We start from the raw sequence: 17,379 nt of genomic DNA on the forward strand, positions 1-17,379 counted from the left end.
TACTTTTATTGATTACTGAACATGTTGTTATACGGTATGAAATATCTCTCTGATCAGTCTGGGTCAGTTGTCCTGGCTGTGTCCCCTCCCAACCTCTTGCCCATCCCCAGCCTACTGACCAAAGGGCAGAGTGACAAGAAGAGAAGGCATTGATGCTGTGAATGATGCTGTGAATTACAGATGAGTTCTCTAAGTAAATTTAACTTATCTGATAACATAACACAACACAGAAAATACCATTAAGAACCAAAAGTCAACATTTCAGTGCCCAATTTCAACACCTATTCCTCTTAACAACAAATCTGAGCCTGAATCTACAAAATCCTATTTAATTTGCTAAGCTTACTAGAAGAATTTTTTTTTTAATATAGAGTATTTTAATGAAGTTCTGTGGAAAATATGATGAAAAAGTTATCTGAGAGAACAGTACACTCAGGGTTTCCATAGTAAGAAAAACAATGAAAAAATAATCAAGCCAGCTTTAGACAGGCCTGTCCAAAAAAATAAAAAAAATCACCTCTGGGAGGCTCAGTGTACATTTATGTAGAAGGGACACTGACCGTGTTGGATGTGTATGTGCACTTAAACATAACAACAGGGCTGTGAGGCACGTGTTTTCACCCAGGCTCAGGGCTCAGTGGGTGACCAATCCACACCATCAGGTTTTGCCTTAGAATCATAGAATCATTAAGGTAGGAAAAGACGTCCAAGTTCACTGAGTTCAGCCTTTGACTGAACACACCATCTCAACTAAATCATAGTGCTAAGTACCACATTCAGTCTTTCCTTGAACACTTCCAGGGACAATGACTCCACCACTTCCCTGTTACATTTCTTCCAATGCTCAAATACCCTTTCAGTGAAGAAAATTTTCCTCATGTCCAACCTGAACTGTCCCTGGCGCAACTTAAGGCCATTTCCTCTTGTCCTGTCGCTGGTTCCCTGGGAGAAGAGACTGACCTGGCTACAACCTCCTTCCAGGTAGTTGTAGAGAGTGGTTAAGGTCTCCCCTGAGCCTTCTTTACTCCTGGTTAAACACGCCCAGCTCCCCCAGCTGCTCCTCATATGACTTACCCTCTCTAAACCTTTCAGAAGCTCTGTTGTCCTTCTCTGGACATGCTCCAGCACCTCAATGTCTTTCTTGAAATGAGAGGCCCAGAACTGGACACAGCACTCGAGGTGTGGCCTCACCAGTACTGGTGAGTACAGGGGGACAGTCACTGCCCTGGTCCTGCTGGCCATGCTACATCTAATCCAGGCCAGGATACCATTGGCTTTCCTGCCCACCTGGGCACACACTGACTCATGTTGAGCCAGCTGTTGAACCACCATGCTCAGGTACTTCTCTGCTGGGCCACTTTCCAGCCAAAAAAATCTATTGGGGAGGTTGTCCTCTGCAACTGAGTGTGCAGCTTTGGAAGGGACACACATGGAGCTATTGAGGGAGGAAGGGGACACCTGGCCTAACCAGTCAAAGCAGTAGAACCAACCCTGGCAATCAATCAGTGGGGTGACAGATGCCTCAGCTAGACTGCCTTCACATCCAGTTTTAGTGCTGAGTATGCAGGTCCCACTACCCAATTCAATGTCTGGATGGGGCCAAGTTCTCCAGTAAACCCATGGGTGCTAGGAGTATGAAATTGTGAATCTGAGCTCTTTAAAAACACATTCCTCACAGGCTACTCTAGTATGTCCAGTGACTGCGGTCATCAGATTCTAAATAAACAAAGTAACCTGGGCACATCACATTCAGCTGGAACTTCATCCATCGGCTTGCCGTAATGGCTGACAGCATTTCTGGCACATTCCCAGAGCATTTAATTTTATTAGGTACATTTACTGAAGAAACAAAAACCCTTAAACTGAGCAAATATAGAGTCCTCATAAATGTAACTATTTTTTTTTTTTTCATTTTGTTTGAGTAACAGTGGGAAATGAAAAACTGCAAGGCTAAAGGAAGTGAAGGGACTATTTATATAGCATGGGAAAAATTAAACTGAGATTCAACACTTCAAAGTGGGTGACATCTGTTTATCAAAATACTTCTGTTGTATCTTTTGCTTTTTGTCTTTTCCTGCTAAGAAACAAGGATGCAGTGCTAGATTCGTCCTTTGATTTTAGCAGCAATCTGGGCAAGTTCTGCCACCATTTCAAAATCAAAATACTTGTCTGGCATTGCCAATTGCTAGTAAAATATACTAACGTATCATGTGCCATTTCTTCACTAAATTACTCACACATGTGTATACAGTATGAAAAGATGTGTGGGACTAGGAGGTTTTCCCTTTTTGCACATGAGATACAAAGAGGCTATGCACTTAACTTCTTACTACTTTTGAACAAGTGGGATGCACACCAAGATGTGGTCTGAAAGGGTAACTGAAGCAGTCTGTGAACTGAGGAGCTGAATTAAGCAGGAACTCAAACCACTGATTTCTACAAGTAGCTTGCAAAAACATGCACCAAGGAAAATAGTTTTCAATGATTCAAAGCAGAACCTTTGGCTAAGTGGTAAGTCTGCCCTTAAAATAGGCTAAATAAGGTGTTCTGCAAATGCACAAAGTACTGGGACCTGCCAGGGACCCAATACCATATTCTACCACCAGCAGAAGGCAGTGCTAAGTAAAATATGAAATTTAATATACAGACAGATATGCTTTGCAGTTTCACTGCTCTTCTGTTAGTAAAAGTTCAAGATGAACTGGGCTGACATTTTTGGTAAGCTGTTTGGTAATGTGTAAGACAATACTTCTTGCTATCAGCCACTTGCATTGGCATGTCTGCACCAAACAGGCAAAGTTGTACAAGATGCAATTTGTTCTTGTTAATTTCAACTAATAAGAGCTAAGAATAGCTGACTACAAAAGGGGTTTATTGTCCTCCAGGAACTGTTCTTGGTATATCTGGATGAATACATATGTATATCAGGATGTGTGTATATGTATGCCCACCACAATAATGTATTTCTTTCAAGGGCTTGGACTAAGAGCACTCATCTCATGCTTTTTCACTACTCTGACTGGAAAGAACAATTTGCCACTTGCAAACAAAACAAAAAAATATTAACACAAGAACTCTGTTTCATTGCGCTTATGAAGAATACACACCCTCCATGCTAAGCATCTCACCTGGTCATTACAGAAAATCAGTGAGTTGGTTTGGCACACAAAGTCATGAGCTAGACCAAGTACCCAAATTTGGAAAAGAATATGAACTCTTCAAAATGCTATTTGTTGTGGGAACCTAGAATGCAGAGAATATTTCTCTGCCTGTTTTGAAAGGGTTTACCCCCCTGGACAGTACTGGTTTTGACCTTTGTCCATGGGAAAATTTGCCTAGCCTCTGGGAAGAATTTGAATCTGCAATGGTGTGAATTAGGTGATAGAATACTATGTGAGATTATCACAGGGTGAAAAATTTAGAGTTTTTAGGTCTATTTGCATAGTAAATAGATAGAAGTAGAAAACCTCAAAATGGAGGATAAGTTGTAGTTAAAAGCTTCCTTCTCCTTCACTAACTCTGTATTTTGCAGCAATAGTGGTTTGGGATGATTTGATACAGAATCCCGCAGTTCCTGTCTACGTGACTTAGGAACTTGTTGGACATTGGTAAAAAAGTGAAAATATCTTGTGTTTTAAGCTTTCATTGGGTAATTTACCTTTAAAAAGGCTGTGAGATCTTGATAAGTTGTCTTCTTGCTGCACTCTCTGCTCTGTGCTATGTCTAAGCCATGCCAGTGGCTTGTACTCCTTAGATAAGAATTAATAAACACCTATCTGGAGACTGAGAAGCATGAAGTCCCATTCGCCTCCTTTTTTCTCCTGGCAAAAATCTACACATCTCCCCCATCAGGGAAGACAACAATTAATGACGTGGACAGCGTTATTTGGTATCCAGGATTCCCAGCTGATGTCCTGACTCTAATAGCTTTTAATTACCATCACAGACTCAAAATTTACCACTGAGTTTGCCACTTACTGAATTAAATTAAGAATGGGAATAGATAGGATAAGAATCTAGACTGGAAAAAACCCCACACCTGAAATATCCACAAATACTGAAATAATAACCCTAAGGAAGATGTGGAAAGCATGTGATACTTCTGTGGTGAAACTGGACAAACACTAGTCCCTATGAACCAGGTTTCAGTGCAGAAAGACAGACTGGGGACCTCTCGAAGACTGAAACGTAAGCCGTGCACAGAGAAAGACCAGAGATGTATCTCACATGTGCTGATCCAAAAATCTTGGAGAGAGTACGGAGGAAGCAACTGGTGAAATTACCTCACTGCCAAATACCTGAGCAGGTTTGTTCAACCATCATCCCTTACCCCAGCTGGTCCTGCCATGATTCAAGATCCCTTCATAGTTTTACTGTCCAAAATCCTTCCCCAGGTTCCCCACCTTCTGCAGTTCACTCTCTAGCAGTTGCTTTGGTCACCATGCAGGGGTTTCTTGAGAGTTTACTAGAATAGATCTTCCTCTTCATTCACCTCCTTTGCTCTTGGTAATGGAGTCCTGGGCTTCTGCTGTGTTTCTGTGCACCACAACTAAGGTCATAGACTTTGTTCCTGGAATCACTGCAGGAAAATACAGCAGGGTGCTAAAAAACCCCCAAGTGAAGTCCACAAAAAACCCCCAAACAATTCCACCAAAACTTAAATAGGACTCAATGATGCACAGATCTGTCTATTGGATAGGCAAAGAAAGCATTAAGAAGGATGACATAAACTTTGGTTTTATATGCATACTTCATCCTTGCTCCTACAAACACTACTGCATGTCAACTCCTAGCCAGCATCCTTCTCTACCCTACTGTGTACTGTATACAGCACAAGTGAGGAGTATTCCTGCTGATGAACTCCAGACAGCCACTCAGGGCACCAAACAACCCTCACAGAGACGAACAGCCATTTAACTCTCTTCACTGATCATGCAGAGAGTTCAGCTCCCCAGTACATAATTTAAGCAGTGCCATTAAATGTCAATATCCAGTGAAGTGAGCCAGGCTTGTCTGAAGACCCTTCAAGGACCAGTCAGGCTACTGTAAAATAGGCAGAGCACATATGGAACAGTAGAGAGTGGAAGAAAACTTAAAAAAAAAATAAGGCTTCAATATCCAGAAAATATTTAGTGGTTTTTAGGCTAAAACAGAGTTTTCTGTGAATATTTTCATTCAATGTTTTAAATAAATTTGCTTTGGCTATGCTGTCACTTCTGTCATTTCCAATTTCCACTAGCTTTTGGAAGATGTATATTATGTATCAGTCACCCATTAATTCCACACTCTCATTTTATGTAATAGAAAAAGCATGTTCGTGTCCAAGCAGTAAACCTCCAAACTTGCTAACATCCTGAAAGCCACAGGAGCACAGCTCTGCAAAGCACTGGGGGCTCTGGCCGACTGTGTGCACCCGTGGCTCCCTGCATGCACCAAATATTCTGCTGCAGCAACATCCGTGTGCTCCCTGTCCCTGTCTTCCCTCCCCACAGGCCCAACACAACCAGCCACTGGGCTCTCCCAGTAACTTCTGCCGTGCTTCTTTCCAGTAAGAAAGAAGCAAAACCTGAAAGAACCCACCCCTTCTGTCCTTGTTTCTTTGCTAGATCCAACAATATTCTTTATCAACCTCCTTTTTCCCCCTTCCACTGCACAAAAACCAAGAGATCAAATCATGTAGATGATGGCTTGGAAATGAATCGAAGCAGTCAAGAAGCAGGAGAAGCAGAGACAAGACAAGCACACAGTTTTTGTTCTAAGCCCTACATCTGCATGCTCTGCAACGCCGAAGATGTGATACCCATAATGACTTACGGGTACATGTGTACCCTAAGAACAGAAATACATCACACAGCAACACAACTTCACAGGCCCTGCAAAATTCAGTTGAAGGGAACAAAATGGAAGAAGACAAACCTCATTCAAAATTTCCATTACACAAAAGGTATTAGATAGAATCATACTGCAAAAGGCACAACAATAGGCTATATTATTTTATCATTAATCTGTCAGAACACAAGAATTTAGGGTTTTTCTTATGCTGGATGCATAGAGCTGAATAATCCCATGTTACAGGGAAGCCAGATCAGAAACAACAGCCATGAGGAAAGCAAACTGATTGTTAAGAGAGTATTTCAGGGCCTGAGAACAGAGCAGGAGTGCTTGCGTGGGCAGACAACAGATGCCGCTCCAGACTTTCAGCAAACAGCAGAGCAGGGAGGGATGGGTAAATGCTGGTATTTACTTGCTGTTTTAACTTAAGCAACTGGAGGAAGATAACAATTTAAGACACTGCCCCCTGGATAGCTTTTTGCATTTCTCCTGAGTCTTCAATTATTGTATTTTTCTCTCTCTTCAATATTCTCATTTCCCCTGAGTATGTACTGACCAGCAACTTGCATTCCCTAGAAATCCTCCCACTAGCTATCTGGAAAGAAATTTATGCTAGAGGGCATAACACTCTTCTAACATGTAGATGCCTTTAAAACCACAAGTCATCTTCAGAAACCAAATTGCACAGAGGTGCATAAAGAATTCCTCCAAGACCTATTTTGGAGGCAAGTGAATTCAGCCAACTCACAAACATCAGCAGTAATTTCAATTCAGTAAGCATGTTTGGCATTCTCAAACCTTCACCCAAACCACACACCTCTTTGCACGTGCACTTCTTTTAAAAATACTTTTTCTTGGTCTGTTTTTGTGCTCACTTTTTGCCCTCAGCCTGCATGATAAAAATTTTCTGGGTGAACCCTGGAGAACTGAGCAGACCAAACACTAATTCTCATATGGAATTTATTTAGAGGAGGAGAAAAGAAATCCCTTAAGTTGAGTAGTTACGTTATTTTGAACTGGTTTTGTATTTTATGCGTACATAGTGGAGCTGGAATTTCAGGGCTGGCTTTTGTTTGCATTCATCATGAAACATTTGTTATATGAGCTGCTGCTACTGCTACCAAAACAGCTGCTGCTCACTGCTGGAAAACCAGAGGCCAACTCAACAGTTTCTTTCTTTCTCTGGTAAGTCTAGCTGGAAAATGAGGCCTGGTGTGTCTGCAGAAAATTACCTTTCTTTGGCTTCACTGTCATCCTTGCCACCTTTTGCTTGCCCAGAATGCAAACTTGAAAGAGAACAGATAAATCAGAAAAAGAGCAGGCACGTTCTGATGCTCCTGAATCACCTACCATTAAACACAAATCAGAAGTACAGCTGCGTGAACTCCCTGCTTTGCAGCTAGGGCAGCACCTCAGATGTGAATGTCTTTCCTTCAGCTGCTCTTGAGATTCAGCCGGGATTTAGCCCTTCTGTCCTGCATTATCATTTTCTGCAATCTGGAAAAATTGAGTCATGACTTGATCTAGCTTTGCATAAAAATTTCTTCAGTAGGAGACTGCTTCCCTGTGCAGAGAAAAATACCCGCCCATCTGACAATCTGTGCACTTTCCTACCAAGCTCCACACAGATCAGGACCCAGAGCATCTGTGGACTGCAGCTCTGAGTGTTGAGGACAGACCTTCTCAACTGCACATGAGCTGAATTTTAATGCTTTGCTTTATTATGATTAGTAGGCCACTTCAGTGTTGTTTTTGTTGCTTCCTGGTAACATCATATCGGCATTGACCTCTCTTACCTCAGTCATACCTTTTTAAGAGAACATTTATCCCAGGCTGCACCATAGTCCCTGTGAGACTTCCTTGTTTTTTTCAAAGTAAGGGGACACTACCAAACAATGAATGCCTACCTCTTCCACCAGCTTTATCCTGCAGGAGAACATTCTTTCTCCTATCCTGACAACTGGTTTCCTTAAAGAGCTTTTAGAAAGAGATCTTGCTGAAAATCACACCTGTACCATCTCATATCCCTGTGCTTGCTAAGTCCTTCAAGGAAGTAGTTGATTTTTGAGTTTTATAAATGCCATACTGACTTTTCCCAACTGTCTATTAATCACATCCTCAATATATTATAGTTCCTTCCAGTACATCAATTTGATTTTTTCATCTGTTATGTCTAGGTGACAATTGCAGCCCTCTAAAAGCTTGGGAGTCATCTTAACTATTCTTCCAAAACAGCTGCAGATTGAATCAGGGGACATACCACAGAGGTGGCCATTTCAGTTTCAAAGAAATCCTTGATGAATGCTACCTCTCACAGCAGCATCCCTAACACTGCCAAGGACTCAAGACAGCTGTGGAGTAAAAAATGCCACACCCTAACAGTTACCTGTATTATAGATGGCATTTGCAAGTAACTGAGAAGATATTCAAATGATGGGCAGATAGCACAACTCAAAAGATAATATTTATAAAGTGCAGTAACCATTGTGCAAATGTTGGAGATAGACAAAGATAGAAAACTGGGAAGAAGATAGTAATAAAAGAACACAATGGGAATGCAGTTTGGAAGAAGAGGAGGAAACTGGGAAGATGAGCCAAGAGAGAAGCAGAGGGGAGAATGCTCTTTTATACTACATTTGAAAATTTGTGATTCTACTCCAAGAACAGAGAAAAAGAAGAAAAATTGAATTTTCATAGCTATATTTAGTAAAAACCTCTTTTCTCACTATAGCTTCTTGGAGAGAAAATTTTCAAGAGGGACGGACCAAAAAGGCTGGGAAATTCCAACAAGGAAAGGAAGTAGGGAACATAACTCCAAGGAAGGAAGAGCAAGTGGTCAGCTCTCCAGCACCATAATCTTCCTTCAGGGCAGGGAAAGCAAAGGGGTTCAGAGGAAAGAGCACAGGCATGGTTTGAAGCTGTGTTCAAGAGACGAGTGATGGCTGGGAGACATACCAAAACAACTCCTGTGTAGCACCTGAGAGCTACACTGCTAACATATTTACTTCATTTCAATTCTTAAAATTTTGTCATCAAGAGTTGACCCTTGCACTTTGCTGAAATTCATGTTACTAATTCTTTCCCTTCTTTTCTAATAGTAGCAACAGTGTCCTTAAGATGATTTTAGAGCACAATTACACTGTGTTCTCTGGGAGCAAGTGGTCCCATTACAGATGTACCCGGGGGGATGTCCCTTCCCTGTCTCCCTGCCACTTCTCCCAGCTGCCCACTGTCTCTCTGCCTGACTGTTCTCGGCCACCTAGCCCTGATGTGGCTGGGAAAAACCCTTTTGATATTAGCTTTAATGCCTTTAGCAAGTTGCATGTCAGAAAGTGCCGTACAATAATTTCCCACCTGTCAGAACTTATGCTCTCTCATGTTTTCCTAATTTTAATTATTATAACATTTTAATTACTATAGCAGCTAATTTGCATCACTTTAAGAACTAGATTTTAAATTGCAGCATTTATGTGAAAATCTAAGTAATTCCTAAGAGATGGCTGCTTGTCTCTACCGTAAAAAATTACAGGTAAAAGTGTCTTAACAATTAAACTGCTTTTCTATAGTTACCTTACCTTTAATGCTTTTTAAAACATTTCTGAGCCATCAAAGATGCTGGCTCATGGTACTTGGCTTGTTCTTGCAAGATGCCTTGGGGATAAGAATAATCAATTTAACCTGTGGCCCATTTTACCATTGATACAGTGATTTAGTCTAAGAAAAAAGTACAACAGCTTTATTTGAAGACTGAAAATACGATTGTGCTCCTAAAAGCTAAGTGAATAGTCAGCTCTGTGATCTGCTCCATACTGCTCCTGTGTCTTCAATACCAAATATGATTAATTTTCAATTAAGAGACGTTTCTCGCTAAACAGTGGCCCTGAAAACATACTGTGGGACACAGTGATAATTGAGCTAAATTCTCAGTTGTTTTGGTCCTATTATTAATAAAAGTTTTTTATATTCCACCCTCAGCCACCTTGTGCAGCTTGCTTGTTTCTGTGTAGGTGAAATGAAGACATCTTCAAATATACCAGAGCTGCACATAGGAACAGAACCACACCAATTAACTGGGATTTAATAGCTCCTTCTGTATGCCTTCTGTTGCCTGGAGAGAGGTCAAAGTTGTCAAAGAAGCAATCTGCATAATCTGTTACTGCTGTAATTTTTGTTTAAATGCTATTTTTAAAGCAGCAGCAGTAACAGAGGTTTAGCTGAAATGCTATTGATTAAAATAGCATTATGATTTTATTTAGGAAGTTACTCAAGAAGGAATGAACTATCATTGCAAGCTTTAACTGCCTGTCATTAAAATCTCTGTGGTATATTGTCATCAGTAACCCTGGATTATTTATGAGATATCTCTAGTGCTGTATCCGAATGCAGCTGTCCCTCCGTGCCAGAGCTTTAACAAAGCTGGCTATCCATGGGTTTTTCATTTTGTGATACTAGGAACAGGAAATATTCAAAAGATGCATCAGGGAATCAACCTCAGATGAGCAGCAGGAGCACACTTATAAACCATAACATCTTTAGTGACTGATATGCTCATTAGATAAACACCACAGTTGCTTGGAAGGTATTAGCACCAAGCCTTCAAAATGATCTCCTGACTACACATGAATTCATACACAGGAATTCTTGAGGTGTGAGATGTAAGGGCTTGTCTGACTGGTCCCTTGGGATTTAGAACATAAATACGTTTTGTTTTTACCGCAACATGGCATGAAATTACATCTTGTGGCTTTAATCCAAAACCAGACAGCCCATCAATAGATCTGATGAAAGGAAATTGAATGGAAGTGACATGAATAGGTGGGATGAAATGCAAATTCTGTAGGCTGAAATCATGGAATTGCACTAAAAGACGAAGATGATGCATCAGGTGGTCTCAGTCTTCATAATCCTACAGACGTACAGAAACTTTAGAGAGGGGAAACTCTGTTAATGATAGAGAGGCTCTGATGAGCATGCAAAAATAAAATTTGTTTGGCTTCAGGTAAAGACCCTGCCATTTGACAGGAAAGAGAAATACAAAAAAGGTGCAGGAGAGGAATAGGAAAAAGGTAGCAGATTGCAGAGCACAAGCTCGGTATACGCACATGTTATAGCTCAAAGAAAGGGAAGATGAAGTAATTCTACAAAAAATGCTCAGCCTGTCTCTACAATACATTGTAGTTTGTCAGAGCCAGTCTAGGAACTCATGTGTCCAGAAACTTTACTAGAGGAGGAACATTAGATCTAGGCTTTTCAAACAATGATTTAAGGGAACATGGACTTCACTTTCCACTACAACTGATTCTGAGCAGAGCCTTTGCAAATACAACTCCCATGAAAATCCAAGCCTAAAATAAGGATTTAAAAATCAGTATTGTAATTAGCAAGAAGAGAAACCATATCCTTCTTTGCCATCATCAGTGGTGAGATCTGAAAGGCAGCCAACCTCCTTGAATGCCAGAAGCACTGGGAAGGGGAACTACGGATCAACAGTAGCCTCATTCCTCAATTCTCCAGTTCATGAACCATGCCCATGATCCTGGCCTGCCAATATGAAGTATGTAAATTTCTCACCTGATCTAAGTGATTACTGCTGGTGCTGCTGTACTTACCAAGTCAACCACTGCTCTTGACTCCAGGAGAAAGCAGAGCCACAGCAATGTGTTTGGCAAACGGACATATAAATCTCACTTCCCTGCACTGTAGGCTCAGGGAGCAGATCCACCCAGACTGAGCACCAATGTCACGTCAGGCTGTCAGCTGCCTCACTTTTCATCTCAAAATGCCAATTCATTTGGGGCCACAAGATATATTTATAGGCAACTGCTCTGCTGTGTAACTATGCACGTAACAGCTAACTCAATCTGACAAGTACATGCTAGCAAGGAAGAGTAAATAGAAAGGACTTGACCCTGGATGTATACAAGCTCCATGTGGATTGGAAAGCCACACCAAACTCTCTTGCCACACCTTTACTCCTGATTCCATTTTAGCAATGACACTGATACTATCTTGGATAAATCTTTTAGTGGCACAGTTATGGTTTTCATGTCACACACACATTGTCCGGAGTGTCTTCACCTTCCTCAGCAGAACAAGAACCACAGCTGTTATATGCTGTCAATCTTTGCTTCAGAACTCACCACAGAGAAGTTTTGTTTCTGAGACAAATATTTCAAAGACGTAGTGGATCTTTTGAAAAACGGTCATGAGAAAGCCCAGAAGTGCTCAAAACTTTCCAAGAGCTCCTAGTTTTAAAACTGCTTAGTTTATTCACAATAAGATTGCAAACCTCTGGAAGACAGAAAACAACATATCTTTCTTTTATGGGACTGAAAAAAGAAAGGATACTTTCACTGACTATGCTTATCACTCATTGGTGTATCCACTATCTTCAAGGCATCCTGGATCAGGCAGCATGGTTTTGTCCCTGCTCTCCAAACCTTGTATTTTCATGGCTGAAGAGCTAGACAATAAATCTACAGCTTTTGATAGTGACTTCAGTTTTATAAAACAAACCAAGGAACACATTAGTTGTGCAGAATGTCCTAGATGCTATCGACCTAATAAAAAAAAAATGTCCTCTGGGATATGCACTGTGACTCTTCCTCTTTCCCTGACTGTCTTGCACACAGAGAACAGGGAATTTGTTTTACAAGAAACAAACATACAATTAAACACTCTTCCTAGGTCCTAAACTGTTATGTTTTAGCGTACACATTGTTTCATAGTGTTCCTCTATGCAATATTGAAAGTTGAGACTTCAAAGGGAGAAGAGAAGAATGGTCTGTTCACGTTTTCTATTTTCAGAAGAGGATGTTGGGTGATAAGAAAACGCCACCCAGGCAGAATGTAAAACCACATGTGCTGTTAGCACTGGGATCACTGCAAACACGGGTAGATCGCTCCACCTGCTGGACAAAGCTTCTCTGCTCACACACACAGTTTGCCTGACATCAGAGATGGGAACCTGCTACAGAAGTGTTACACAGGGAGTTACTTCCCAAATCCAACCTCATGTTCTACCTCCATGTGAAATTTAGAATTTTCCTCTTCGGTAGAAAATTTTCAGTCAGTGACTCCTCTTCAAAGTATTACTTAAGGAAAACATAAAGGTCTCCCAGAGTGCAAGGCAAAAGAAAAGACAGCATATTTGGAGTCTCCAAAGCCTTTAAACATTTCAATGTGTTCAAAGTTTTAGAAGTGATGTAAAAAACCAAAAAATAACCACCCACCCAAAACCAACCCAAACAAGAAAAACCCCACCACAAAACCCCCTCAGTATTTAAATTGAAACTAATCCATGCTGATTTTATTCTCACATCAAGAGTGCAGGTGCTTGTAGGAGAGAGAAGGGTTTAGCACAGAAGATGAGCCAGTGTATTCCCTTTCCACTTAGTAGTCACAACCCTTCCAGAAAGTACAGCTCACAAGAAGCCAGCAGACTAAGAAGCCTCAGATAATTTGTCCTAATTTCTTCTTTCCTTTCATTTTGTGCTGAACAAAGGCAGAATGTAAGATGGTAAGATGATCACTATTTAAAGACACCACACAAAAAGCACTGCCTCCTTCCACAGAGTCCTACGATCATTTTTTTCTCAGTTTTGGCTCTTGGAGGTGGTGCCTGTAAAGACATTCACTGCAATCTTTCTGAGAGAAAAAACCCTTGGTTCCTGAACTTTTACACATGCGTAGCATCTGAACCATCTGAAGGCACGTCCCACCTTCAGTGCTGGCCTGGCACAGGAGTGATTTCAGCACAGTGCAGAGACTGCTGAGCTTGATTCCATCCTTCTCCTAACTCCATCAAAAATTCCCTGCTTCTTAGGACCTCAGCTCTCCAATAAAGACAAATGGCAGCATCCTCTCCTTACTGAGTTTAAAGAGAAGGGGAAACTTATAAATAGAAAATGTCAACACTGTAACATTAACATTCATGAACATAACAGATTTTAAAAAAAGGTTTATATTACCTGGTATAATATTACTACTACAGTTTAAAACATTCCCTGTAAGTGCAATTCTTAAGAGAATCAAATTTTCATTGAATTAAAAAATATATATACTTTTTACAGTTTGTTTACCTGAACAATATATTTTCTTTCAGCTGACAATGTGACTTATTTCATTGCACTCAGTAAAATTCACTGTCTGAAAAGCTTAGTCAGTCTTCTTGTTGTAGAGTAAGGCCTACACATTCTCCATGCAAAATGCAACTTTGAGGAAACAAAGGGGTTTTTTCCTGGTTTTGGGAAGAAATGTTTTTATAAGGGCTTCTGGTGCCAAACAAAATTTATGAACTCCCACAGAGAGGTGTGAGGACATGGGTCATTTCTGAGGTGATAAAAAACCATTTTATTGCCTATTGTTTTACACTAGATGGTGTTAGCTTTTACCCCATGCCACAGAAGTTGACAAGACAGAAGAAAAGTCTGTTTTACTGAGCACAGTATGTATTTTTTGCCTCTTAAAAACACCAAAGATATGAAACCCACATGTGTCCATTTCAAAAGAAAATGTGTAAGTATTCTCTGTGTTCTGGCTACCAGACAGGTTGCAGAAATGAGCTACAGCCAGCAAAAATGAACAGGACTGACCAATGCTTTTTTTCCTTTAGTTGTGCTCCTGACGAGTGAGGAGAAATTTTATATGTCAAGTTTTATTATAACTATTTCAGACCTTTCAAAGAGTTAAGGAATACTTTCAAATTTTGCAATAAATAAAATCTAAGACTCTGCAATTGGATCGTATCTGCTTCAATGCTAGTGAAAAAAGATTTTGAGCAAATTTTACTGTGTTAGCAAAGAAATCTATTAAACACAAAAGTATCTTCTTAAAATTTATTCTACCCATCTATTCATCCATCAATATCACAATCTGTCTGCTGCCCCCATTCCTGCCCTTTTAGTCTCTTGTCAAAGCCAGTTTTGGCTGTCAAGGCAAGACAAGTTCGTAACTTTAGACAAGACAGGCATCAAAAAAGAGAGTTCTTTTGCAATTTCTTGACTTGGTATTAAGAAAACACTTCATTTCAAGGAGAGAACGGAAAGGCAGGAAAACAGGAAGCCCATGGCTTTAAAGTATTGTACAAGATAAAACCAGATTGGTTCCAATGAAAACTTTAGCACCACAAAGAGCTTTCACATTTTGCTATACATGGTTATAAAACACACAAGTCAATGTATTTGGCATATGGAATAGCTGAAGGCAATCTTTTGGTAATGCAATGAAGGAAGTTATCCTCCTAGTCTCCCCTGACATTTTCTGTCATGCTGAATTGACAAGTTTTTAAAATATTTTACCTTTCTTCACAGTTTCCTTCTGCCAGCTTATGTCAGACAAATCATTAGCATCAACAAGAAGAGCACTTAATTCGTATTGCTTTAAGCAGTTATCTGTGTCATCAGGTACACAGATAGACAACAGCACTCTGCTCTCTGATGAAAATGTCCCACTATCTCTCTGACCACAGAGCCACAGTTTTAATGATCTGCTTCAGAACAACAGCAGAAAAATATTTTTGAAGGTAAAGCAACTACAGGCTTTGTTTTCTCCTAAGAGAACACTGAGCAAGAGTTTCTTGATAAATGTTATTAGTGTTGCAGATGAGAAATTTTACTACAGACACAAAAGAAAGGAAGAACTTTGAGCTGCACAGTTCAAAGGAACAGAGATGAGAAAAAGTTTCTAGATTTCCTGATTTCTATAGTATCAACCTACACTGAAGGTTTCCAATACTAAGAAGTTTGCTTAGATGGGAGTTACAGTGACCTGGTCACAAGCCAAAGCACCTGCATGTGAGCAAGGAGAGTCCCAACTTTGGGAAGAAGGGGTTTAACCCACAACTCCTGCAGATGTATCTTAAATGCGTATGTGGTTTTATGGGTTTGAAAACACCAGGCATTTTGCTTCCTATAGCAGGAAGGTGCTTTTAATATGGTTTAGATTATGATGGGACAGCAATCACCAATTTCCTACTGTGATTTCTAATCGATGTAATCCACTAAAGCAACACTGGATTGAAATTGTCTTTCTTCAGCTACTTTTTGCTTCAAGGCAGCCCTACAAGTCCAGTTTTTGAATTGTCCCTAATCCAGAACTGCTTATTGCAGTGGACTCTGGTGTAGATATTCACAGACTTGGAAATGAATCACATTTCTGTACTCGTCCTTCACTGTGTTTTCCTCGTCTTGTTATATTCAGCTGATGAAAGATAAGTTGAAGAAAAACTTTCTTTATGCGGCAAGAGGAAAGACTGCCATAGGAGAGTAAGAGCAGCAGGTCAGCAGACAATACTTTAAACTGTATAGATTTAATCTGCAAGTGTTAGTTGCAAGAAAAGGTCAATTTTGGCCCAAGTTATCTGCTGATTTGTGGGACCACCACACAGCTGGCAAAACAACATGTCTTCTTCCAAGCACTGCATGATGCAACAGCAGAGGGTGTTGCAGATCAGGCCTAAGATGCCCTGAGGAGAACAAAGTAGGACTTCTTACACACCACTTGAATACTTTTTATTTTTCTGGCTGATTCTGTTAAGGTTTTTTTTGTAAGCATTAGCACCAACTCAGAAATAACCAGAAAATAGTTATGATAGAAAAACCCCCTCAAACATATGTATGCATGAAAAGAGGAGGAGAGAGTTAACACAAGAAAACTGTTTTCTTACTAGTATGCCCAGTCAATAAGTGAATGGGAAAGATAAAATAAAGATTTAATCCACCTAGGGAATACTGAAGTAAAGTGGTGAATCTTTAGACATGACACAAGACCTGTCTTACACATGAAATCCCAGAGGAAATCATTGTCCTGAAAGAGGTGATCAAATTTTCTTCAGATACTGGAAAATACACAGAGAAGAGAAAGATTAACCAGCACTTAATGATTCTGGCAGATTGCTTATTTCTCACCTAACAATTTCTAGGGCACCCCAATGAAAAGCAAAACCCTGTGTGCTGCTTATTAGCTTCCCCCATAGTAAAAGAAATGAAAATATATGGTGCACAGAGCAGCTAAGAAGGCATATAGACTCTCAAAGGAAAGTCTCATGGCAGAGAGAGCATATCGTTCTATTGATCCCCCTGCCTTCCTTTTGTCTAACATCCCTACAGGGACACCTCGGAGACCAAAATGTGCAAACCTTTAGGATGACTTCCACATACTACAAACATAGGTATTTTTATTTTTTAAGTTATAAAGATAAGGGAAACAACTGATCCCAAACTGGGCGTTGCTCTCATGTCAGTACAATACTCTCTTTATGTCTGTTATTGAGCAAAATCGCTCTAAGGCTGGACATGACACTCCCACCTTCCAAACAGCTGCCTTAACTGCCATATTGCAAGCAGATAATGACCCTCTGCAATCATGTTCAGAGAAGGAATGCCATACTTTCCCTAGTATCTGTATCACTGCTAAATACAGAATTTCCAAAGAGGCATCCTGGGAGAAGGGTTTGGTGAACAGTCAGGCATAAATCCTGGTTATGGATAGAAACCCGTAATTTCTCCAAAGTGATTGGCTATTGTAATTTCTGTTCACAGTCAGAAG

General features: G+C 40.3%; 1 protein-coding gene across 2 annotated transcripts in view; it reads right to left on the bottom strand.

Moving 5' to 3' along the window:
• The window catches only part of UST (uronyl 2-sulfotransferase), a 166,529-nt gene that overhangs the window by 19,697 nt on the left and 129,453 nt on the right, over positions 1–17,379 (bottom strand). The window lies entirely within an intron of this gene.

Source organism: Aphelocoma coerulescens, chromosome 3 (genome assembly GCF_041296385.1).
Source record: "Aphelocoma coerulescens isolate FSJ_1873_10779 chromosome 3, UR_Acoe_1.0, whole genome shotgun sequence".
Lineage (NCBI taxonomy): Eukaryota > Metazoa > Chordata > Aves > Passeriformes > Corvidae > Aphelocoma > Aphelocoma coerulescens.